The sequence below is a fragment of the Anser anser genome (genome assembly GCF_964211835.1).
Source record: "Anser anser genome assembly, chromosome: 7".
Taxonomy (NCBI): domain Eukaryota; kingdom Metazoa; phylum Chordata; class Aves; order Anseriformes; family Anatidae; genus Anser; species Anser anser.
The window spans coordinates 24,119,998-24,146,258 of record NC_139727.1 but is presented as its reverse complement, the minus strand read 5'-3'; the positions used below and the strand labels follow the sequence as shown (position 1 = coordinate 24,146,258).

Here is a 26,261-nt window from a genome sequence, read left to right as displayed (position 1 = left end):
CTGAGCGGCCGGAGCAGCGCTCGGCACACGTGAGAGCTGCCTCCGGCGTCAAACCCCTCCGCCGCCTGCCCCTCCGGTCACAGAACCGCCGTAATACCGGGAGATTATTCATAACGCTAAGGGGCCCCGTGGTGTTTTTCAACTGCAGTATTTCTAGCAGTTTGTTACGCTTGTTTTAGCAATAATAACAAAAACACAACGAGGCAATTCCCGCGCTGGCTGCAGGAGCCTCGCGTTGCCCGAGACCGTGCTGGGTCTTGGCTTCTCCGTCCTGCGTCTGAAACCCTCAGCTGGCAGCGGCCCTCCCGCCCTGTCAGTCCCCCTTCGTCCTCGGGCACGTGCCACAGGCACCTGCAGCCCGCTCCGGCCACCCTCCCTGCCTCCGCAGCCCTCACCCTCCTCCAGCACATCTCCATCCACACCAACTCAACCGCCAGGCTCAGCCAGGTACGCCGAGCTATTAGCGTTACAGTTACAGTGCAATGGCGAACGCACGGTAAACCTGACGGACAGTAAGTTGACACAACGTGCATAATTTTTTCCAGATAAAATTCTCATCTCGTATGACATTATTTCTCCACCACATGAACAGGAGCTTAAAAGCTAAAAATCATTCGCAGAAGCATCTGCAGCTTAAGAAAATGTTGTGTTTTGATGGGTTTGCCCATCTATTGTGAACCACTGTTTGCATTATTATACCGTAAAACACTCTGCCCAGTCAAAGGTTAGAGAGTATTTAACTCTAAAAGGAAAAATATTCAACACAGAATATATTTACATGACAGTAAATGCAGGGAAAATGGAAAAAGAGCAAAAAGCAAAAACTGAAAAATACTAATATCTTAAATTGTCTTTTCCTTAGGGATGTAAAAAAAAAAAAGACGACTAAGCTATTTTTCTTACTAACTTTGGAATTCTTTAGTTTTAGAAATCTGTCATCTTCACAAACTATGCTGTTAGTGTTTTTTTAAAGAACACAAGCTGAACTAAGACACTGAGGGTACGCATACTTGAAAGAGGAACTTGGAGGATGCACTGTCTTGAAAGTTAGCAAGATTGTTTCTAAATTGACATTACTCATTTAAAAACAAAGCTTATGAAGTGTGTTACTAGGAGAGAGAATACAAATTCTTTTTCATATAAATACTTTACTTAGCAAAACTGACTAGGTTAGTCAGTCGTGTTCTGTCAGTTTCACAGAAGTTGACAATTTCAGAATGAGCGTGGGAGTGGCCGAGCTTGGAGAGTGGACTGAGCACAACAGTGCCTTATTCAACTTCCACACATTTAAAACAAACATCTGCTGATGCTCTCCTGGCTGTTTCACCACGACTGTGGCCAGTAAGACTTTTTTAAAAAATAAACTGGATTCTAAGTTTGAGATTTCAAAACATGGTTTATCGAATCTCCCTACTGGAAAAAAACAAACAAGCAAGATTTTCTAAACAAATTCATCAGCTAGGCTTGTGTTTACACAGTAGTGGATACACAATTTTATATCCAAGCACATTAAAAACAGTTTTACAACATTATTATTATGTGTAGCCCATAAAGTAATAATTGCACAGCAGTCATGATACTTGGAAACATACACCGGGTAGGGATTCCCACAAGCCATACTGATACCCCTCTGTTAACGGGTACCTGTCACATGCCAGGTGAAGGACATATGACACATTCTTGCTTCAGCTCTCTAAAATTTAGGAGCTCAGTCCTGCTGCCACCAAGCTGTATTTATGGGCTGCTGAACACTTTTAACCCTGAAAACCAAAAGAGCTGAGGCACTCAGCACCTTTCAAGACCACAACATAAAGCACAAATGAGAAGCATTGCAAAAGCTCTTATTTCGTTATCTGAGGAAAGCAGCATAACAAAGATCCTTAAATACTTATTCCTACTTTATATCGGGAGGTAGGAAATTATATTAATATATGCTTATGAATTGTCATTTCAAAAGTAGTTAACTCCTAACATTGCATACAATACATATATTTAAAAATACAGGGCCATGTAAATGATGTGAGAATTTTGATCTACTTACTGCAGTTAGAGGGTAACAGAGGTATAGTGTTTGAATCAAACAAAGCGGTCATTTTCATCACGTTAAGAGAGAAAATCAGCAAAACAAACTGAGCTAGTTCTAGTAAATATATATCATATATTAGCTACAGCAAATGTGGTGCTACAGAGTGGGTGATTATAGCCCTCAAGACAGTGATGAAAATACAGCTGCTCTCATTTCCCTATGTTTCTTAAACCTCTGACTTCACTATTGACTGACTTGTACTGTGTCCTCTAACACAGTAATTACTTTTTTTAATCTGTTAATTCCTTCTTTACATACATGAGCTAGTCTAATAAAAAAATAAAGGTTTCTTTCTAAGCATTATCAAAGTAGAGGAGTGGTTTGCTGAAATCCCTGAAGAACTGCTAAACTGTCCAATATAAAAAAAGTAATTCTTTACATTCATACAAATAAAATGTATCTTTTTAAAGAAGAAGCCAGCACACATAAGAACTTGTGAACTCCACATATTTCATTGTTTTTACTCATTAATGCAATTCCGACATTTTTGATGTAATACTGTCTCAAGTAAACTCCAGAGAGAAAATAAACATAGGTCGATACAGCCAGGCTCTGGGTACCATTTGAAATGGGTGACTAATACCAATTCTGCAAGTAAATCCACAAGAGCACAACCTTACATCCCTATAGAGCCACCCTGGAGTCTGTTTCTAGGCAAGTGTCCAATCACCCTCCAGTTACCCTTAGAGTTACCTAAGAATTACTGGGACACATCTGGTCTGGAAAATAATGAAAAAAAAATCCCTAATTTTCTTAATAGACCTTGTAGAGCAATCTGAATGACATCTAGAGGGAAGTCATAGCATTCACTTTCACTGAATATTGAATCTCTACCCATTTGATGGAAACACTATTTTATGATTCTTATATCTTGAAAACTGCACAGAAATGCTCCGGTTGGAAGGGGACTCTTGAGATCAGCTCTGCTCAAGCTGGGTCACCTAGAGACAGCTGTCCAGGGCTGTGTCTGGTCGGGTTCTGGGCATCTCCACAGATGGAGACTCCACAACCTCTGGGCAATTAATTCCAGTGACTGACCACCATCACAGTTAAAAAGTGCTTTCTTGATTTCAGATGGAATTTTGGGTGTTTTAATTTGTGCCCATTACCTCTTACCCTGTCAGTGTACTCACCTAAGCACAGTTTGACTCCCTCATCTTCATTCCCTCCCATCAAGTATTTACAAACATTGTTAAGATTTCACAGAGCCTTCTCTTCTCCAAGTGGAGCAGTCCCAGCGCCATCAGCCTTTCCTCGCATGAAAGATGCTCCAGCCACTCAGTCATCTTTGTGGCACCGTGCTGGACTCACTCCGTATCTTTTTTGTACTTAAGAGCCCAGGACTGGACCCAGCACTCCAGTTGTGGCCTTACAAATGCTGAATAGAGAGGAAGGATCACCTCCCATCACCTGCTGGGAGCTTACTTGAAATTACCACATATTTACTCAGGTATGAATAATAGAACTAATATATTGACATTATTTTGGCTTCAAAGGCAGTTCTTCATTATGGTATACAGCCTTGCATTGTGCCACAACAGTGTTTTTTCTTCTCTTCATACTTAATTGACTTTTGGTGACAAGGTGGAGAGGCGAGTTTGCCTTTGAACCACCTGAGATTGCTCACCGGGAGTGATGCAACAGCAGGACGGACACGAGATGTGCAACCAAGAGGTTTCTGCACATCCCCTTGCCTGTGTGCTCAGTTTCAGAACAGGGGTCTGAGATGGGGTTAGGAACTGTTGGGAACTAAAACACTGGCAGTATCTTTAACCTCTCCTATTTTTTCCTTATGGGACACTGTAGTTTCACTGGGCTTTGGTCTCCTCTACATCACCTTTAGTTTCTTACAGGGTATTGAAAAAATGTTTTGTGGCTTGTGGCTCTGTAGACTGAAGCGAAGTAGGCATTATTTCACAGTTGCCTGTGATTGTGGGGAACCACAGAGAATGACCAAAGCAGTGCTTTATAGTCCCATGTTTCACATAAATTCATAGCAATTCTGTGTAAATACCTGGGACAAGTAAAGGTCAAACACTTTGGTAATGGCTTAAAGAGAACACATAATTTGAAATGACCCAGTTTTAAATCAGCTGCTCTCCATGCACCACAAAGGTCTTGCATCATCAGAATTACTTTTTTGGTCTCTGCTATTGGCCAGTTATTTCACTTCTGCTGCATAGTTTGTCAGTCTTTCTCTGAACTCATGGCAATCAGTCTGTGTTGCCATTGCTGCTGTTGTATAATCTCAAATACTTTTAACTACTTTACCTGTATTGCTATCCGATTATATGCTTCGGCCAGTTCAGTTTCCTTTTACTCTGCTCTCTGCAATACTATCAACTTCTTATTCTGTGACTTTCCAAAGAAAATCTACTCAGGACTTAATGCTTTCTCAAGTCCCCCTGCTACTACACAACGCGCAAATAAATAAATGGATAAACAGATCAGTGGCAATCAGAGACACGCTGTCAGAAGAACTCAAGCACTGCAACACGCATAGGCCAGCCTGAATATAGCTGCTGTCTGCACCAGCAAGACTATGCCTCCTCCACAGATTTCCAGGATCTGTTGGTCATGTGGAGAATTCTTTATCAGCTCCCTGTCCGTATCCTTCCAGGGACAAAGCAGCTCTCTATCAGTATAACTGTATGTTCCAGGTCTTCTAACCAGTTCTCAGCAAAATCTGTGCTTTTCCACAGGATTTCCTAATGTCTATTTGCTATATTTCAGTAACTTTTTTAAATCCTTGTTTCCATCAGCATCATGTTTCTTCCATGCTATACTGCATGTTTACTATCTATACATATACTATATTGTTTGCAGTATTTTTTCCCTGAAAATATCAAAGCCACTCACATCAACGTATCACACAGCTCAACTAAACAATAATATGAAGTGTTCAAATAGCTTTAAAAGAGTGTCATCTTTCAGTCTCTGGGAGATGGAAAACAAACTGTAAGAACCCTCCAATGGCTCCTGCTAAAATTGTTACTAACAGATTTTGTTTCTTACAGTTGAAAGCTGGCAGGAATGCAAATCAAATTGTATCACACATGTCAAACAGCTTCACAATTATGCAATCAACTTGCACTGCAAATTAAAAACAAGACTTGCTACTAGATCTTAAGTCAAAACAAATTTAAAACTCCAATAAGCTCAGCAAAAGCAACCCTCAAGAAAGCTACTCATGCCAGTTATTACGGCAGAACTAGCAAACAAAGAGGCTCAAAAGCAAATAGAGAAGTAGCAACAAAATTTCCTCATCTTTCACAAGACAAATTAATGATATTTAAAATGTCTTAGGGTTTGTTAAGTAAGTTAAGTACCCTACTTCAATTGATTTTCAACAGGAGTTCTATTTCCAGGCCTCTCAAGAATAAAACCTTTAACTTAATAACACAATGTTGGATGGACTCCATTTCATTTCCACTACATGGGAAGACTCTCTTGTTCATGGCTATCATTATTTTGTTTGCCAATTAAAACAGTAGACTTAACTTGAGGAAACCTAATATAGATACTTGTGAATTTCATCTTTAATTTCCTGAAATAGAGAGTGCTTTTTCTGGGTAAATTATGAGAAAATAGGGGGCCGACCAAGATACTTGAATCTTAGCTTCACATCCTCATATGGTGTTTTTTAACAGTAGTTTAGCTTATATATTGAGCCAAACACTGTGCAGCAGCATTTTCCATGTGATCCAGTCCATCTGATCATATGGCTACAGTCACACCTTAAGTTGGCCTACTGAGTTAGCTAAAGGCATTATCTCTGCACTTCCCTAAGCTTAAGCAAAAATAGAAACTCTTCATTTATTTTGGATATTTGTAAAAGTTAGCATTAACAAATGAGAATCACTCCAGATAACATTTTACTGAAAGCATTGTCGTGAAATATTAATAATTTGTGTCCAATATACTGATGGCAAAAGATTAAGCAAAACTGATACTTTTAATTGAATCCTCATTTGAATAATGTACCAGTTTTAGGGTGAGACAAGCTCAGGATTCTAGCCAGAAGCTATTCTCAAGTGAACAATCGCTCCTCAGCCCCTAACTTGGCACCATATGCCAGTTCTGAAGTCATATTAGCTTAGGAAGTTGACAGTGCTAGTTTCCCAACTTTATTCCCACGACTGCAATAAATCATAAAAGTTTGCATAAGCAGTGTTTGACATTATCATCACCTGGGTTTTTGAAAGAAATTATTTATAAAACAATTCTGAGATATGCAATTTTTCATTACTTTATTCTACGATTACAAAATCATGGCCTTCACACTCTGCCTACATTTAAACAGCATATTCTGGGTCGATGTGCATTTAAACAGACTGAGCATAAAATCAACCTGGAGCTGGAGCCTATGTTTACTACCCCTACATCTTTAGCTGCCTCTCTGTGATGCTTAGAAGTCTGGGCTCAGCGTGGTGCTAACGAGACCACGTGGCTTTTGGCTGAGCAGGCTGTGGCAGTTTTGGGCTCTCTTTTTAGGCTCTGGACAGAGCAAGACTGAGTCCCTCCCAGAATACAAAGAGTATACATAATGCTGCTTTCAAAAAGCTGTACTGTCTGCAGGAGTTCATTCTCCAATTACTAACTTGTCCGATCTCATCAGCTAGACAGGATCATGAACTACTTCTGTAGGAAGAAAATTACGGTAAGAAATGCAGGTAATACTTCAGGAAATTACATGCTTTTGAGTCAAAAATAAATAAATCTGTGCTTATAAGCACACTAGCAGAGGCAAGGCCCTTCTAGAGATACATTTGTTTGAATAAAATACAATAATGTCTGTTTTGGTTCATGAATATCTAATGACACTTATTGATGAAGTCTGACAAATGCTCAGACTGGATCATCCTACTAAGATTGTTGATTTATATTTAGAAAGACAGATCCTCATCTCCTCTTCAAAAAGCTGTTATTTAGCATTGTGCATGCAAAAAGCCTCACTGCATTCTCCTGCAGAAGTATCTATACTTAAATGGCAAGTGAACTATATATTTCATATAAACTATGCTGAAGATATCATACAGTATCTGACCCTTCTAAGTTACTACAACCTGTTTACACTTTGCTCAGTTTTTTAGATGTGACTGTTCAGCGCTGTGGTAAGTTTAGATTCTGTAGGCCTAAAGCTAGAAGTTTTCACCTTTCTATTTGCATAGCAAATCTCATTCCATTTCCTAATCTAATATCCTTGGTGGGCTTTTATGAAGAAAACACATAATACTCTTAAAATGATTTGCCTTTAGCACGAATGCATAGATGGGAATATGAATTTTTGACAAGGTAGCAGGCTTATGAGAACTTGTTGATACATATAACACATATCCTGTTCCTATCATCATCATGCTGTCTATTTAATAATTCCCATTTAAATATAAGACCTTAGTTGCCACAGCTCAGTAGGAATAATATTAAGGAGATTTACATTTTCCTGCTGAGAAATCTGGAATGCTGTCTCGTGTTTTATCCTTGTGTCTTTTAAACTTGTCAGAAATGCTACTGCCATCATAGCCCTCCATCAGTCAGGAACTAAAATATGTATGGTTGGGGTATGCCTTCTACTAAGCAGCAACTTACCAAAATTGTGAGAAATCATTGTTACAAAATACATCAAAAAGAAGTACCTTCAAACAGAGACAGCCAATTTACACTTTTATCCAGTATGTTTTAAATCTGTTCTACAAATTTATTCATTGCATTTGTTGCTCTCCTCATCTGTACAAGAGAAACAATTCCTCCCTGCCCCCTCCCCATTTTTAATATCAGTGAACAATAATTAAAGGCAAGAACAGTTGAAAACCCTCAAGGTGAAGTATCAAAACCACTACCTAATAAATAGGATAAACTAATGAATTTTAGTACAAAGAGACTCAGTAAGATTTCTGAAGACTACAATTTTGGGTACAATTAATGGGAAGTTTAATGACAAAGAGCATTATAAAGAAGATAAATTGAAAGTGTATTGTTTTGCACTAGATAAATTACACATGGTCACTTATATTAATGAAAGAAATCAGCAGCTCCGTAGTTTGTTGAGTCTAGAACCACCTGTCCAAACTTTTGGAAACACTGTTTTTACTTGACAACAAGGGCAACATTATTAAATTTTAGAATAAGCATCCCTACATGACCTCTCAATGACACTACTGTTCAAACCACTGGCACCGATGGAAACAGGACCCAATTTAAATGCTACTTAGTGCCCGGAGAATAACAAACTTGTGACCACTTACAAGAATACTGTAAGTAGTTTATATTGTACAGGCACAAAATGATGAAGGTCCCACCTACTTCTTTCACAAGTGTCTCTTCAGCAAAGCCACAAAACTTGGTAACAATGACCAGACAGGACACAAATATTGACAGTAAGGAGTGAAAGGTAACTGCTATTCCACCACATTGTTCTCCCTCTGTTAATGGCTTTCATCCTACAAAGTGCCTGACGAGCCGGTGACGTGATTAAGGGATTGGATCCCCTCCTGTCATATGAGGAGGGGCTGAGAGAACTGAGATTGGTTAGCCTTGCTCAGGGGGAATCTCATCGATGTGTATAAATGAGGGGAGAAGTAAATAAGACGGAGCAAGAGACTTCTCAGTATTGTCCAGTGACAGAACAGGAGGAAGTGGGCACAAACTGAAACATGGGAGATCCCACTTAAACCTAAACCTTTTTTTTTTTTTTCTTCCCACTGTGAGGGTGGACAAACACTGGAATCATTTGCCCACTGAGGCTGTGGAGTCTCCGTCCTTGGAGATTTTCAAAACATGACCGACAAGGCCCTGAGGAACCAGGTGCAGCTGTCCCTGCTTTGAACAGAGGGGAAGGGCCAGACATATTCCTGAGGGCCCTCCAAGCTGTCTGTGATTCTGCGAGCTATTCTGGCCTTGAGATTGCAGAACAATTTATGCTTACAGATAAGTATGTGTTTCTGTGCAGCCACCACAGATTCTGAAGCTTATTCCACCTCTGAGCTTATGAAAATACTTATTTTTGGGGTAGAATTTTCAAATATTTTGTTAAAACAAAATTCTGAATATAAAACTCTCCTAATGCCCCTAAAATAGAAACTGCAGGCATTCCTGACTTCCACAATTAATGAACAGAACATCTATGTCTACATCTACATGTAGATGCTTCTCGTTATGTTTTACATTGAGCTGTCAGGACATCATTTTACCAGGCAATTCCTTCTGAAAATATTCAATAATAAACTGACATTTGCAGATGGCACAGGAGAATTTTACTTCAGAAGAACCTATACCTTGATGACAATCATCACGGGCAAAACCAAGGTATTAGTATTCAACACACAAAATGTAGCTGTCTGTGTCCTGTTCATCTTGACAAACACTTAAAACAATTTGCAGATAAAAATTTTGCTAGAACAGTTGAGGCTAAAAGTACCAAATAATTAATTTACAGTAAAATACCCAATAATGGGTGTGGCAGTGAGCTCAGAAATCTATCATTCTAAACACAGTAGAGTTTATCCCAGACTCCAAATGTAAAGAAATCTGTACATTTGTTACAGGCAGGAATGCTCTATCAGTCTATTTGTAAACAAGCTTACCAATGGTATCAGTTCAGCAATAGTCACGTACTCATTATAGACTACTTAATGCAATCCAGGACCAGAGACACTTAAAAGCATTTGGAAGTATCAGCTGTTCCCTGAGAAGTAACATCAGAAAACAAGTAACTAGGAACAGCCCCGCTGCCAATAGTAGGCTTACTGCAATTCAGAGCCCCGCCAACCTCTTTGCGTGCCTACCTTCTAAACTTAAGTGGAGCAAAGACTTTTTTTTTGCACTCCCCAAATACTTGTAGGTGGTGAGTGTCTGCTACAGACCACCTGATGAGGAAGAAAAAAAAGTAGATGAGGTCCATGATATGTCTAGAAACTTTAAATTATTAAACACCCACTGTATATGCTAAACAATTTAAGGGCAGATTTACCATTAGAGTAAGCTCCCTAGAACAGTGCATAACAGTAAAAGTACACAGTCCTGATAAAAAAGTTGATCAAAATAAAACAAATGTTGGGAAGGAAAAAGCAGATCTACTTGTTGATCTATCTAGTTTCAGTAACTATGGAAGTGAACACAAGGAACATCCATGAGCACAACTTACTCACACAAGGATCCAGAACAAGCTGGGCACCATTCACTGTAATACCTGACACTATTTTTAATGCAATTTAACAAACCTGTCTCAATTACACGTGGTACCAATATATCCGTTCAGCAAATATTCCTTCAGTTGCAGTGGAAACTTATGTTTTGAGAGTCTGTCTGTTCTAAGGAGCCTGCAATCTAGACTGTATGAAGAAAAGGATGCCTTTTTGAGCCTGTTTTACACAAAGAGCAAAATACTTCTATGTGGTTTCCTAAGAAATTTCTGATGTCAGCCACACAGTCAGACATGACTGCCTAGGAATTAAACTTCCAACTCTCAAATTCCAATACAATGTGTTAATCACAACACCATTCTTCTTCTGAACGTTCATTTGACAGGGATTTAAACCAGGCACCTAATCTCTGAGGTGAGAAATTTTATTTTGCATAAAAGAGTCATATTGAACACTAAACCTACACATTGCATCATATTGCTATTGATACTACTAAATCCTGAAAATAATCAAGATATCTGCAGTTACTTTTAGAACAGTACCACTAAGGAATTAAAAGCTGTCTCAATTTTATTTTTTTTTCAGTATGTGGAGACAAGTACATAATATTTTACAAGGTAAAATAGTTGAAGATAAAAAGCTGGGAATTTCATACCTTATCCAGTACCTTATCCAGTTTGTGCATTCATATATATAATTTTATACACTTGCAAAATGGAAATGAAACAGAACATTGTGCTTTGATTGCATTTTTGCATTCAGTTTTAACCAAGAGTAATGACCACTTAAGATGACAAAGAATCAGACCCATCAACTCATCTTTCTTTTTCTTATTAACAAACATCTCATGAACGTGAATATTGCTATTTACACAGCCTAATCCCACACAGTGCCTCCATGACTTCCTGAAACACGTTACTCTTATGTCTCTATGATGTAATTAAATGTACTTTTACCACTGCTGTGATGAAGAAGTTGTTGGGTAATACACATCAAGTACTGATAGACTGCTTTACAGCTACACATTCATTATTAAAAAGGAAATAAAAATGCACAGTTAGGCTCATTTCCAAAGCAGCAGTTAAAATAAACAATAGCTGAAGCAGAAATACTGTCTCACTTTATATTTGTAATTAACTGAAAATACTTTTGGTGCCAAATAGAAGAATGCTATTACAGATTCAAGCATACACACTTATTATACTCTCCAGCTAGGTTTAAAGATAACATCTTCATCATTGCACTCTATGCAGTATGGTTAGGAGTATACTTGTAAACTGGAGTTGCCTGATCTTACGCCGCACGTGCACAAGTATCACAATCTCTCAACAATTAGGAGGGAAGATGTGAAGTAAAGGATACCACCAGTGTCCACAGTGCATTGATAACTCTGGGCAGACGAAGCATCGCTCCTTCTAACTACTATAAGAATGCCAAAGTGAGAAAATTCCAACACTACATGATCTAATAAAAACGTGCTGGAAGCATGTGGACGCTACTAAGAACTGCAGTGATCCTCTGGTCTACGGCTCTATTAAGCCTCTTGATCTTGAAGCCAAAAAGATTGCATTTTAATCTCCTGAATGTCATGTTATTTTGAGTGTATGGTTAGGTTGTGATGACCACTGCACATGCAGAAAATATTCATATAAAACACCATATAAAACTTCCAAGAATGGGATGGTTACATATTGTAAATATCTCCTACTCTGTCCTCTTCAATATTTCAGTACTTTATAAGCATCCGCATGAACTCTTTACTTCACGATGGAGTCAGTGATTCATTTCACTAATGACGTGAGCAGAGATGAGGAAAGAATAAGGTTTTCATTCAAGATTCAAAGACTGTTATGGAAACTGCTCACATGAGGAATGCTAGACTGCTTACATCTACAGCTTCCACGTCAACAAAAATAACAGACACCTTTTTGCTCTATTCCCAAAACAGCACTGTTAGTAAACCTGCAAAACTCTTAGGAGATTCCAGCAAAAAAAATCAGTTTCACTAGAGACAACTGCCAAATATGATCCTTCAGATCTCATTTCTCTACGAAAGGAATACATTATGCTAGACACAAGTAGGTGGAAACATAAGCCATTTAGGCAAAACATCTAAGAGATTCCTGCACAAGAAAATAAACAATCTATTTTGAAAAAGTTGAGCATAAAATACTTTTCCAGTTATCATGCAATGCACACTACATACACAGTTTGTTTTCTACAGAAAAAGGAATGAAGCAGAACACTTACGGATCACAAATGTGTGTCCAAGACAAACTTAAGTCCTTATTTTTTTTAATTAATTCAAGTCTTGAGTAACTTCAGTGGGACAAACTGCTTAAAATATGTTCAAAAGAATTCAGCCACAGGTTCACAATAATCTTTAAAATGTTTAATACTGTTTCATCATTACCTCTGTCATTTTAAATATTAATGGCAGGTGCAGTGTTTGAATTCCTGCATCAGATAATTGTAGCTTTTTTTGAAAAACATGTCTTGAGAATAAGACAGCTGTTTATAGACTTTTTTAACCTAAAAATGACTACCATCATTTATTTACACTTTTGCTTTCCAGAAAAATGCTTTGAATTTGTTCTTGTTTATCATTTCATTATAAGTTGTTTGTTAACCAATTTCATATTTGACATTATATAGCAACATAAACCCCAAGATCTGGTGTAGGACACAGTGTAATTAGTACTGTGGTGATCTTCAGCAAGATGAATATACCATTTACAAACACCACGTACTAAAGATGAAACAAAACCCAAGGCAGAACATTTGTTTACTGCATCAATCATAAAGCTCCGTTTACATTACCGGATATTCCTGATGTCCTCACACCTAGCACCAAAAGGCTGTACTACATCAAAGGCAAGAAAAATCCCCAAACATAGCAGTAGGCTTTTATACAGAAAATATATGTATAAAATAGAAATCAAAATTTAAGGGCCATAAATTAGAAATTGTCACAAGCAATTTTCTCCATTGTTGACTGACTTCTTGGGGGACTGGAATCTGTGGCTTTTGACTCTTGAAATAAACACTGTGTTACTGTGTCACACACTCAAAATACTATGCACATTGTCCTTTTTAGTTTAAAAACAAAAACAAAAAAGCAAGCAAACAAACAAACAAAAAAACAAGCAAAGAAAAAACCCCTCTGGAAGGATGAATTCAGAATACTCAGTTTGGACATGAATTGCACAAACCACTAAATCACATCTGTATGCCTCACCAAAGCCAATGATCTCCTAACAAGTGCTTGTACATGAAGATAAGCAGGTAGGCAGAAAGCTACCTTCTTCACTAAGTAACAAGACTGCAAGCACTGCTCTAACTTTCCAGTTTCTGGGTAGAACAAGGATATGTTGACAGTAACTGAAGTGTACTGCAGAGCAAGTGTAATCTAATTCTTGTTGCAAGCTAACCATCTCTTATAGGGAATTAAAGGTTACACCTGGAGGCAATGCTGTTCCTTGTACTAAAGCCTGAAAGATAGGAATCCTGACTTCTTAGGATTCTCAAGCATCTATTACTTCTACTTACTTCCAACCCAAACCATTCTATGATTATTTGCGAAATAAATAAGAGACATTCACTCAAGTCCGTCTCTCTTCTTTCAGAAAGAACTCTTATGGAAAGCTTGGACCATTCCGCACCCTAGCTAGTTTGCTTTTATCAGTTGGTAAAACAACACATCTTTTATATGTTTATTTTCAAAGAGCATAAAAATATAAATGGAGAAGGGTTTAATACAGAACAAATGGGGAACAGTATTTTTACAGAAAAACAAAATGCTGAGCACATATCTAACCTACACTGAGACCAACATGTTATGCAAATGCAGTACATAGCTCTCCCTTCTATCCAAAGGCTATCTTTTGCTGGGCTACAGGGGTATATGTTGCTTTACTTTCCATATACTTTTTGAATACTGCCCACCATAAAGGAAGATAAAAAGTCATTTAAAATTTAAACATCCAAGTGTTAGAGGGGACCATGTTATACCCTTATAAATTACTGACAAATTACACTAGATATACTATTCTTGAAAATGTCTCATCTGTCCAAAAAAAAAATCATGCAAGTGGCAAAAAGAATCTAGTACTAGAAAGTTGTTCCATCTTTGTAGACAATTTTCATACGTAAAATTGTTCTTACCTATAAGATGCTTCAACCTTTAGTTAAAGCATGAAATTGGATGTGGATACCCTATACAGAAGAGTAGGAACTATGCTAGTCTAAACTCATTTAAACTTAGTTTTTCTAGTAAGAAGTAATCATTGCCTGGCCAGCACAGACTCAGTGGAACTATGTTACATGCTATACTCCATATTCAGTGAGGTCTGCCTTTCAGAGCAGGGACCTGAATTCCAAGGAAAATATTTAGAATTTCATACCAGAACTTGTACTCTAGATTCTGCTCCACAACCCTTCTGTGACTTCTTTTTAGTTTACTCAAGTTTCTTCTTATTCTGAAATGTATCTTCTACCTGGAGTTTTGGTTGGTTCCTTGCATTTGTGAGATAAGCAGGTGCATTAAAAAAAAATAATGAAAAATAAGTAAATAAATAAAAATAAAACCCTGAATATGCTAACTCAGAAATAGAAGTCTTACAAAGAAAAGTGCAAGTTTAAGACTTAAAAAAACAAAAGATGGTAAACATACATTTATACAGACAGCAATTCCAGCTCCCCAGATTTAAAATATTTATCATTTACTTGCTTACAGGAAAACAACTTTGATAAAGACTCTTAGTCATTAAGCCCAGTGGCCTCTGGCGCAAATAATTACAAAGTACTCATCGCAATGCAGTTCATTCCTGCAGGGACCTCCTAACTATGAAGGTACTTCAAATTGGTATTCTGCAAAGATCTGATCTACTGCCTTTCTCCTAGAGAAGGAGAACAGCCTAACCATCTCCTCCTGCATCTGTGCATGGTCCAGAGGAAAGCACAAGCTGCTAAAGCAACTATTCGGTAACAGAGATTTCTCTCTACATTAGTAGCACTCAAAAACGTTTTTGGGCTCCTGCTCTGCTCTGTTTCTGGCTATACTAGACTGATTAATTTTGGTACATGGTAGAAAAAGAACAGCAACTGTGCATTCAGCAGTTGGATATCCTTGCACTATTCAGCTATATAGCTTATAAGGAATCACTGCATCCGTGTATTTGGTATAGCTCCAGGGAATGATGCATGCAGAGCTGGTGACTTCCAAGTGAGTGTTGCTCATGTTAACATCATAAAATGAGCAATGATGAAGTATCAGGCTTTTTAGCTACTACTTAAAACCTGTGCAGCCCACAAGATAAATAGAAGTGAGTGATTAAAAGAAAAGTTACTATAGTTTAGCAGCTAAACTAACACGGGAAGCAATTTAACAGTTCCTGTAACACTCCTGTCAAATATTTGAATATTTGCAATCATTAATGCCAATATTTTATCACTCACTTTTAGAGCAGTACTGCACTAAGCAGTCTGACCTAGCTTGAATTACCAAATGCTCCTGCAGCACAGGCTCCTGAGACATTCCTCTGTTCAGGATAGTCAGAAATGTTTATGCTTTTCTTAATGGTAGGAAAGCACGGGAATCGACTGCCAGTCGTCACCTGCAAGGAATGCTTATGCTCATCTCTGTGAACAAGGCAAGTCTCAGCCACTCCAGTAAGCAAGGCCACCCCACTTCTTGAGGGACAACAGGAAGGCCCTGCATCGTCCAGCTTTCAGGATTGTGGATTTTTATCACACGGTTACATTATTAGTTCCTTCCTCCAATCTGCCTGTCTCTTCCCACAAACACCATGTTCAGAACCCATCCATGAGATCCCTGTCACAGCTTTAGAAGCAACGGTTAGTTTCTCCTGATAAAGCACTGTGCATGAATCTCGTTTGTTTTATTGACGAGGAAGCCCGAAAGCTGGCTCCCCCGGCAGCTGGACAAGGCCGTGCGGTGCGGTAAGCTGAGGGAAGGCCTGTGCGGGTGTTACCATGGCACTGAGCCACCGCACGGGCACTCACGCGGCCTGGGCACCGTGCTGACCGCCGGCGGGTAGCTGCCCCGGGGCTTCAAGCTCAGGCAGCAGGAGCTTACAGCTGCTTAAAATCACATGGATGTGCCCTAACGCACAGTTAGTTGAAGGAATAAAATAGTACCTTTGTAACTCCAAACAGCACACCCCAGTTCTTTACAGAAACATATAGCTGCATGACTAGCACCTCTCCCTGAACCCAATTTGTCTGTTACGCTCCTTTGTCTAAACAGACAACCTTTAGGTAAAACCAATCTTTCAAACTGTAATTATTCATTCCTCACGCACTTTACACCTGTGCTAAGATGCTGGGGAGAAAGCCTTTAAAGAACAGAATTTATGAGTATTATAATGGATGAATTATGGTCACACTAATAGCCTAAACTATGAAACGTCCTAATATTTTAGTCCTTCAGCCTTAAAATAGTTACATTAGAACTCTCTCATTTTTCCCCCAACACGCTGCTGTACCCAAAATACAGAAATTCTGCTGTTAAATTGGTATGGTTTCAGCAATCCTGGGCTAGGTCTTTGCAAGTATTCTTTATATGTCAGAGGTGCCTGAGAGCCCCCGCATAGGACAGGTAGATGGGGGTGGTGGGGAGGGTTCTCCGCCACCAGGGAAGAAGTCAGAGGTGCAGAGTCTGTCTGCACCTAGGGGTCCAGACTCAGAGATCACCTAACTTGCTCCAGCAGTTCACGTCCCTCTAACCCAAACCCATTTCCAGTGCAGCAATTTAGTAAGTATCCAAGTATCCAAGAAAGGAAGCCCAGAGATTACCTTAGTGAAATATGGAAGAACTGCTTTCACAATATATACTGCTCTATTTAATGCAGTTCTTCCGCCAATGTAAATACACACACATTACCAAGAACCACAGACGCCGGAATGAATTCAGTGAGAATATTTTTCATCAGAAAATTCCACCTCTCACTTCTCAGATCTCATCACACCAAGTCAAACCTGGAAACTAGGACTCACAGACCTTCCAGATAGCAACAATTACAGACTTAGTGGAGATACTGCCCATAGAGCACGATGACACTTTTCCCATATTTCACCTCCAGCTAGAGCCTTCTGTGTTCTTACAGTAACAACCTCTACATTCTTTCTGTCCATGATGGAGAACTACCTCATGATCTCTCCCTCTACTTCCCGTTGTTTTATAGGCGATAACCATACTTTTCCTTCAAATTGTCTGTTTGATTGGCATAATTACAATAAACTCAAAGCAACTATTTCCAACTTGTCCTAAATCTACAATTACCTGAATAGCGGAGCTGATCTATTGGACAGTTATACCAAAAAAGGGATCCATCTGTAAGTCCATTTGTATTAGTTTCTTGCTAGGTAAGTTAAACTTGATCAGTCTGAGGGTTCAATGACTGACAGGGCTCAATGTCTGAGATAGCATTTCCCTCTTTCAGTAGCAGTGACAGTAGACATCTTCTGAACTGCACCATTAGTTCAAAGTCTGCTGCTGTTGTTTCAGACCCAAAGGGCTTGTATGCCCAATCATTTGTGTTTCCCTATTGTATTAGTTGATCTAGCAAGAGCTATTATAACTTGAGAAGCCAGGTGTTACAGAAAAGCTCCTCTATTATAAGTTTCTCACTGGTTTCCTCCAGCTTCACACTGAATTCACCAGAAAAGCTCCTCTGCAATAATGGAAATTTTGAATAGTAGACCAATCCCAAACACATTTATGTTCCAAATTTTCAGCAGTGAATACAAAGAAGTTACATATCAATAGTAGACTTTAAACACCTGCCTGTGTGAGGCACCAACTGTCACCGACTACTTTATTTAAAACAAATCCATTTACATTCTGTGATCACTGTCCACACAAAACAGTTGCAAATTTTGCTAAGTATGTGGAATGAAAGCATGAAAATTTACTTTATCTGCAATATATCAAAAGCGTTATGATAGAAAGACGAAAAATATTGGTTTGATTAAGCAGCCCTTCAAAATCACTTTGTAAGCAGGGAAATTCTACAGCCAGAATCAACCAAGAGCACTTAGTCAAAATATCACTTATCACATACAAAGGATCTTTTGTCTCTGCAGCTACTACTCATGATTCTTCAAAAAAGTAAATAATGATTTTATAAAACCATGAAAGAAAGAAACATCTTTAACTTCATTCAATCCACACATCGGCTATTTAAGAGATGATCTTCCATCTGAAAAAAAGAACTGTGTTTTCAGTATAAAATTAATCAAGAGCTTGGTTTCTTATATATTCTATTCTTCTTCTTGAGGGAAGAGATAAATATAATTGCACTTCCTTTAATTAGTGGTGATGGCTTCTCTAAAAATGACTCAAGACCTCAAGACTTTTTTTTCTTTTATCTCAAGATCAACTACTTTTTCTGTGGCAGAGAGAATTTATCTGTCAGATCTGATAAGTGGTCACTAGCACTGAAATCTGTCTTCAGAGTATTTAATGTTTGGATTCTATTATTGTAACATGCTTCGGTAGTACACAAAGATTCTAATAGATACAACACAATGCAAAAAGTCACCTGAAAAACTGTATTTAAGAAACTTAAATAAATATATAATCCTGACACATTTTACATCCCAAAGTAAAGTGTTGATTTCTCTGAGGGACTCTGAACACATACTGTAATAGCCTAACAAACAACCCTTCAAATCCAAAGTAAATTAATCAGGTGATGGTATTTTACCAGTATCATTAAAAAGAAGAACCAGAACTAGGAAGCACAATGGGAAGTCTCCTGATATTGATAGGAACTCCAGTGCCTCTACATAGAGCTTCATAGAATCAGGAAATTAATAGCTTTTTATAGGTCATGTCATCAGTATTACATTGTATTACTATGTCAGCAACTGCTAAGGAGACTTAATGTTAATATTTGGAGAGCTTCTTTTAGTACTCAAACCTTGCTATTGATCAAGGCCAGTAAGTGCTATCACCGTACTGACAAAGCTAAAATAGAAATTATGACCTTACAAATACTTTAAATCTTCAGGTACTTCCTTTCTGCATCACAAATTCACAAAGTGTGAAAAATGTAGTGATTAAGAGAAAGCCAAGACTAAAAACTGAGACTGCTCCACAACAGCAGCTTTTTCATGTGTTAGGACACTCAGTGAAAGCTACAAAACACGATAAAAGAGCTCTTACTTCCATGAATAAACCCCACGTTTAAATGAATGAAAGCAAAAATGAAATGTCTGTAGGCAGATGAAAATAAGAATTAATCCAAGTGTGCTCTCATACATTCACACTATCCATATGAGTGCATATTAAAATACATTGATTTCTTATATGATGGTATAAACTTAAAGAAATGCAAATGTTAGTGCATACTAAAATGTTCCATTTTATAGTTCTAAAGAAAAATCTTGTATATTCTACTTCTGCACTGTCTCATAAAAAGTCATAAATTCATCTCTATGACCATGTATCTACCAGTTCACAGCTGTTGCAAACTCGGTTATTTTTTTGTTTGGCTGGTGAAATGGAATCCATTAGTACTGACAAACTGCTACACAACAATTACACTAGTTCTAAAAAAGTAATCTATGAACAGTAACACTTTCAAGGACCACTGTAAAGAGAAATTAATATAAATGTACCAGGTAACCCTACATTGTAAATCCATATATTCCCTATACTGTGATCCAGGGCCAATGTGAAATCACCCTTGTAATTACAAGTTGAAGATAAATTGCTTCTCTGTCATCAACTTATAACCATACCACTTGGTTCCTCATGGAAACAGTCAGTTGCAGCAATTTCATCTGTCTATACTCAGTGCAAGCAGTCTCTAACTCCACATCTTTGTGAAGGAAGGCTCAGGTATGAAAAGAAGTGTGTGATTCCAAGTTTGCAGCTCAACTAACTTCTACTCAGAGCACCACAAGGTATTTTGCCTACACTGGAACATCGCAAATCATATTTTTATTTTTATCTTTTAAGAAGGACTAGAAGAAACCATGAAAATATTGTGTAAGTAAATTACAACCAATCTGTGCCTTGCAGAAGGTCATCACTAGGACTGTTTCCATATCCATCACATTTGAGAATTCCTGTGAGATTTTTCCTGCTGAACTACGTTAAAACAAAACTGAAGTCTTATTTTTCCTAGAGCTTAAGTTTGCTCTTGGTAGCATTCATAGGCTCCCTCAGAGGAGCTTCAAAACAGTCACAAAAAAAGTGAATTTACGTTTGTTATGCTCCTTCATTCATACTGTTGTCTATTTAAAGTTGTATTTTACTTATAGTGGTGGTTTTCAGACAAATGTCCTACTCAAACTGCAAAACAGTTGTTTGGGTTTTTAGTTGGACTGGGATAGGAACACACTAAAGATTTAAGCAAAAACATCTCAGATGGAAGATATTGTTTATTACTTATTTCCATAGAGACTGGAAGCCGAATCAGCCAAGATACCAAAGTGCTGCAAAAGTTACAAACACAGCACCAGTGACAAAGTGTTCCCCAAGAGCTCACAGGACAAAAACTAAGCTGTAACAGGTGAGCTAACCAAATGTGCAGGGTGGGGTTGGGAAGATGGAAGTAAGAAAAAGGATGTAAGAAATTCTACGTCAACTACAAACTACGACCCTCCCTGCTGGTATCAGATTTTACTCACTGATTCAGCTGTCTGCTATCCATATGCACAGAGCCATAGATTTTTCTAAGGAAGTCGATAATTGCCAGAAACTTGCCAGAAACAATGCATCTTTGTCAAAAAATAATTTTGTAAAGCTGCCATCAATAATATGCATAGAATGAATCATACCAATGAATCAGGAAAAAAATACTGTTTCACCATTTAGGTCCCAACACTATTTCCTGATACATCTACATTAGAGATTAACTGTGTAGAAAGTGTTCGTTTTGATAAGAATTTGCTTTGAGTTGAAGCGGTGTGACTGCAAAGTGGTGTTCCTCCCCGTGGAAGGACCCGTACTGAAGCTGTGCACAAGGGCAAAAGGCACCCCATTTGCAGCATTAGAGTTGTGTTTGTATACGTATACACATACACACACAAATGTATACACCCAAAACATGGTTCTTAGCAGTCTCTGCCCAATGCCCATGTACACTCTGTAAACCAAATACTTAGTGCAAACTCAACTGCCAGTAAAAATTAAGTGTAGAAAAGCAGTTCTTGAATCCCAACAGACTGCAACAAACTGAAGCCCAGTGAAGCCTCCCTCTCAGGGCTGAAGCAGTCAGTAAAATAAAGGTATCATAAGGAAGTGAAGATCCTCCCAGTAACTTCTACTCTCATCTTTAACCTCTTCTGAGAAAGAAAGTCTTCTTTTCCTTATTAGGACTCTTGTGAAAATAGGATTCTTACTAACATTATGGCAAATTAGCAGGCTATTTTTCTATTTTATTTCATCCAAACCTAAAACCATACAAAATAATGACAAACAAAGGAAGAAGATTCTTCCACAACAGAAAATAAATGACTGATGACCATGAACAAATGAACAGTTTGGCCAGATGTTAGGAAAGCTGCTGAGACAAAGATGAATTCAGCTATTAATAATGGGGTAAATGGTTTCAGCTTTAGGTAGCCTGTCAAATTTAGTTGTTTCACAAGTAAGAACTAATAGTGACAGCTGTTGAGACCACAGTGGTCAAGTAACACTGTCTTTCATTCCAGAAGTGTCCTGCATTTGGCAACAGACAGTTTTTGTTTTATAAACAACAACAATTATTTTATAAACAACAAAACTAAGACAGAGAAGGTAACGGCACACATGCAGCTAGCCACGCACACTCCTGCCACTGCACGATGGAGCTTGCTGCCTGCGCTGCACCTGCTCTGCTCATTGAGGGTTTCAGTCTCAAAGTCTGTCAAGCTGGTACTTTCCATAACACCACATTTACTGGAAAAAACGTAACGTGAAAAACGCAGCAATCAGGGAAATAAGCATCCCTCTAGGAAATATCTAAGGTACTATTTACCAACATTCAAGAATAGACTGGCTACATGTCTAATAACACAAGTGATAAAAAGAGACACAACTTCTCGTAGTGTCAACTTTTTTAACTTAATAATTTTCTTAATATTTTAGAATCCTACTTCAGACTATTAATAGAAATTAACTATCTTATTTAACTTTTCTTTACACAAAACTGCAACAACTGTTTTTAACGGAGGATTTAGGGACCAAATGACTGCCAGGCTGATGCACACTTGGTACAAAGTTTTCAATGAAGAAGTTGAAGAAACGATTCTTTTTCAGCACCACCAATATTTCTTTCCACACCAGTAGTTCAAAACTTTGCTCGAGACTGCTGCATTTGTCTAGAAAGAGTTTTTAAAGCAAAAACTGTGAAGAGGAAAGCATCTAATTTATTTTCTTTCTGTTGGGATGTTAACCATCCATTTCCAGCTGAGATAGCTAGAAGAAGGACTTGCAAAGGTGCTGTAGGCACCAGTCTTTCATTGCACAGAATCTGCGAAGCAGCTGATACCATGAACTATTTTTTGAGCAAAGTACTATTCATTTCAAATAAATATTATAACATCACCCCATTTTTATTTACAAAAGGGCATAAGACTATATCTACTCACAAATTAACCATACTAAGAACAAAGCCTATGTATCCCGACATAACAAAAGCCAGCATACAAAGTTCAGACACTCCATTTTTATCTGTGTTGCCCTCCACAGTTCTCCAAGTTGTGCTGCATGTCCTACAATAAGCTGCTTATCAATCCTAAAAATGGCACTGCACAGAAGCAACCTTAAACCAATCCGTTTTATCTCACTTCATTTTGCACATTCTGCAGGCTTAAAAGTGAACTCTAGCATTTTTCACTTTTACTTTCAAGCCCAGGGTGCACACAAAGCAGGGGGAAAAGGCTGAAGTAGAGTGGTGAGTCCACTTACAGCGTTACTTACTGTACTACTTTCAACTGAGGTCTATTTGTAGGCACGTATAATGCTATACATAGTATATGCTTCTATCTTCTTTTTAAGGAAATTAACTAAGAAAGGATGGGTGCTGTCTGACTATTGATTTAAATGCACCTAAGAAATGGTATTTGTTGCTGTTTGTCGGCTTTACCACCCAATATACCTAAGAGGATCTGTTCAGAGAACTGTTCAGCCACAGTCAGGATTAACTTGGTTAACTTCACAATCTTCTGACCATGAGGCGTTCAGAGCCACACAATGAAATAATATATAAAGTATTATATATATATATAAATACATATATATAAATATTTATATATATATAAATATATATTATAGTATTATGAAATAATACATAAAGTAGCTGAAGTAATACATAAACAAATACCAGAATCAATCCTTTCCGTGACTGATTTATTTCTCCATTCCTGTCTGGAGAATGGCTAGAGGTACAAAACACAGGCAGCCAGATAAAGGATACCCGATGCCAAAGGCGACAGAATGGTTTACCAGTAACGGGCGCAAAGATCTTCACATACTTTTACATCGTAAAACTGAGTGCTTGCATTTGTACAGTACCACCTCCCCATTATAAACAGGGACTTCATTTCTAGGCACTGGCAGGTATACCAAGAAAAGAGGAATTCATCTTACAAAATTCAAAGTCCTGCCACTGTACAGAGAGAGACAAACATGTCAAGAAAAAGTAGAAAATGGCATTCAACTCTGGAATCAAGTCAGAGTTGAAAGAAAAACTATACAGAGGACCCAGCCTTAATCCCATTTAAAACAGCAACAGGCAAGAGGATCGGGAGCAGAACTCTATTCAGGTACAACTCTAGCATGTTTATTAAACAAACCGGTTTAATTTGTTTTCCAAATATGTATTTATGTATTTACTGCAACAGAGACTGACTACTTTTGCTTAACAAAACTAAGCAAAACAAATCCCATATTAAAAGGTTCTGGGATCTGTCTCAGGTTTTGGGCTACGGACACGGTGCAGTACCATTCGCGTTTTGTTTGTTTTGTTTAAATTTGATTTTAAATTAACACTTTGAAGGGCACAGTTACTTAAATCTCGTCATTAGCATCCTCCCTCTGAGGACGTGGAGAAAACGAAGGGTGGGAAGCCGATGCAGAAACAGGTTACCCCCGGACCGCCAGGAACGCAGCCGCTGAGAGCTGCAGAACCTCCACAGCCCTCGCAGTACCCCCAGACAGCCCGGGGGGGTCGGGGCCCGCCTGTGCCCTGGGAGCCGAGGCCAAGCCCGGGCCCCCAGCCGCGCGGCTGTCCCCCGGCCGGCCGTGTGTGTGCGCGGCGAGGTGATTCACTTGCTTGTATTCCACGGAACCGATGATTCACCCCGTCCATCGCATCACGCTAACCGCGCACATGAAGGATGGGGGGGGGCAAAAAAATCAAGTTCCTTAAACTTTGTTCTGCCGGAGCGTTTATTTGCGATGAGCACCGAGCCCGGCACCACCACCACCACCACCTCCCCCCACCCCAACACGTGCCGGGAGCTGCCGCCCCCTCGGGCGGGATGGGCGGCGCGGCGATGGGGACGAGCTCCCCGCCCGGCCCGGTACCTGCCGAGGGAAGGCAGGGCGGGCTCGTCCCTCGCCTCCCCACCGGCGCCTTATGTAACCGGCCGCCCCGCCGCCGTGCCAGCGGGATCCCGGCTGCCACGGCTCGGCCGGCCGCTCCCGGAGCGCCCGTCACCGCCCGCCGGCCCCTCGGGCAGCGCCGAGCCCGCATCCCGCTCCCTCGTTAGCGGCTAATTAACGAGGAGAAACTTCCTCGGCGGCCCCCGCCCCAGCGGCGGCGCCGGGAGCGGTGTCACGGCCGGCTGCCGGCCGCCCCCCGCCCGCAGCCGCGCCCCGGCGGGCCCCTTACCTTCCCCCTGCGGAGGCCGCGGCACCCACCCGCGGGCGCGGTGCGGGAGCGGGGAGCGGGCAGCGGGGTGCGTGCGGCGGCGCGGGCGGCGCCGGCTGGGCGGGCGGCCGGGGGGCGGGGAGGGCGGCTGAGGCGGTTGGGCGGCGGGAGCGCGCCTCGCCGGAGGGGGCGGCGGGGGGAGGCTGCGGGGCGGCGCGGGGAGCGGAGCGGCGCGGAGCGGAGCGGGGCTGAGGGGCGAGCGGGGGGCGGAGGGGGGTTTCCCGGGGCTTGTTTACGCCCCGCTCGGTGCACGCGCTGCGGTGATTGGACGCAAACTGGGGCACTGCCCCGGGCGGGAGCCGCCGGCACGGTCGTAACCGGGGGTGCTCGGCCGCCTGTGGAGCCCCCCGGGGCGGACGAGCCACCCGCGCCCCGCCGCCGCACAGCACGGCGGGGGCTCCGCCACCGGCCGCCCGCCCTCCCTTCTGTCCTCCTTCCCTCCCACCCTCCCTAGTCGCTGCCCGGTGCGGCGCTCTGCGCACGCGCGGCGCTCTGGCGGGGGCCCGGAAGGCGCATGCGCCCTGCGCCGCGGCCGCGCATGCTCGTGAGGGGGGCGGTGAGGCTAGTGCCGGGCCGCTGCCCGCTCCCGGCTCTCGCCTCACGGTGCTCCCCGGCCTTGGTAGAGGGCCGGGGGCTGTGAGGCTGGTTACCCGGGGAGGCTTTATCGCAACTTTGTCTTTTCTGCCGTGACTCACTTTACCCTTGGGAATTTCCATTGAAATAAATGTGTTTAACCGAGGAATTAAGGAGAATGTAACAGAATTGTATAACATTACTCGTGTTCATTAACTTGTTAAGCAGCTCCTTGTCATTAATCCTTTCCCGCAGTCAACAATAGCAATAAACTAGTACCAACATATATGCCATGAAGGCTCTTTGCGGCAGGAATCCCCAATCTGCACTCAGTATGCACCACAGGAATTTCCCCGACTCACTTAAAAATGAGTAAGCTTCTCAATCAACTTTCCCTGAAACTTAATAATAAAGCGCACTCAGCTTCCTCGAGCTGGTGAGAGAACCGACATCATTCTGTGTAACCTGCTTCGTGCTGCCTCCTGCGTGGGGTTTGGGCTCAGGGCTCTTGCTAAGAACCTGCTCCTCACAAACCAGTAGGGCAGCTGGCCAGCAGTCAGGACCGCTGAT

General features: G+C 40.4%; 1 protein-coding gene across 1 annotated transcript in view; it reads right to left on the bottom strand.

Annotated features, from left to right (window-relative positions):
• PCGF5 (polycomb group ring finger 5) overlaps window positions 1-25,224 on the bottom strand; it is a 60,721-nt gene extending 35,497 nt beyond the window's left edge. Inside the window, exon 1 of the mRNA XM_083843174.1 lies at window positions 25,080-25,224. The gene's annotated coding sequence lies outside the window, so the exon portion shown is untranslated. The remainder of the gene's footprint in view (window positions 1-25,079) is intronic.
• Window positions 25,225-26,261: the final 1,037 nt, after the last annotated feature.